Consider the following 1218-nt stretch of genomic DNA (forward strand, 5'->3'; position numbering starts at 1 on the left):
TTCGAGGCTTCATAAATAGTCAGTATAGTTGAGAAGTCTATATTATTCCCTTATTTTATTAAATGTTTTAAAGACTTAAGTTGCCTATTTTATGGCGAGTTGAATATCTTTATTTATTCTAAGTTGTTCATTTGAGTTAAAGTTTTGTACAAAGTTGAGTTTATGGAATTTTATTTTAGTTTTTAAGCTTTGTATGGTTGAATCAGTTTTCCACTTATAGTCAGCCAGGATGAGTGTGCCCTTGGGGACCAGCAATGGTCTTGGAGTGCCGGCCACGTCTAGGGTGTAAGCTCGGGTCGTGACAAACTTGGTATCAGAGAGCAGAGTTTGAGTGTCTTAGGGTGTCTATGAAGCTGTGTCAATAGGATCTTATTTATGGTTGTGAGGAACCCCACTTCAATAAATGAGGGACTACATACATTTAAGAAAAGTTTCCATTCTTTCATATTCTTAATCGTGCAATAGAGCTATGTCATATAGACTTATTCTAAATTGTGCGTTTCTCAGAATCATTTGACTACCCATCATACTAGAGGTGGTTGAAAAGCAGAGTCAGTTCTTTGCCGATGAGTTTTTCTTAGCAAGAGTTTTGAGGAAGTCATGAGACTCCAAAGGGACTTAAGAGAAGTCCAAGAGTAAGTTAAGTGTTCAGTGTCAGGGGAATGCACCCATATTCATTAGAATCGTGCGTTTGAGCTCAAAGTGAGTTGTACTCTTCTCCTTAAGCCTTGTTTCAGCTGAGATCCTTATGAAGAAGTATGTTTAGAGCTTGGGTAGTATTTTCACCCTGAAGGGTAACATAAGTTATGAGATGATAAGCAGTAGTAGTGAAAGAGCCCAGTGTTAGAGGAAAGTATGTAGAGGTTTAGTAATCTAAGTAAGGGAGATGGTGTTGTGACAAGCTATGTTACTATAGTCATGTACCTAGTAAGTTAGTAATGAGGAGTTTTCCCTTATGGGTAGACTAAGAAGTGATGAGTTGTGAAGATTCCATCATAGGAGGTAGAGTGTGTTGTAGCTAGAAAGGAGTTGGTGATGAAGTGTCATTGTGTAGGAAATGACTTAAGTGTAAGTGGTGAATAGAAGAGAAAGAGTATTCATGAGGTTATAGATCTAAGCTAGGCTTATGATTTGTTTGAGAGGGCCATGATGTTCATAATGTTATAGAACTGATCAAGTAATGAGGTATAGTATAGTAGGTGAGCAATCGTATTGATA

The sequence above is a fragment of the Solanum tuberosum genome, unplaced genomic scaffold (genome assembly GCF_000226075.1).
Source record: "Solanum tuberosum cultivar DM 1-3 516 R44 unplaced genomic scaffold, SolTub_3.0 scf00055, whole genome shotgun sequence".
Classification (NCBI taxonomy): domain Eukaryota; kingdom Viridiplantae; phylum Streptophyta; class Magnoliopsida; order Solanales; family Solanaceae; genus Solanum; species Solanum tuberosum.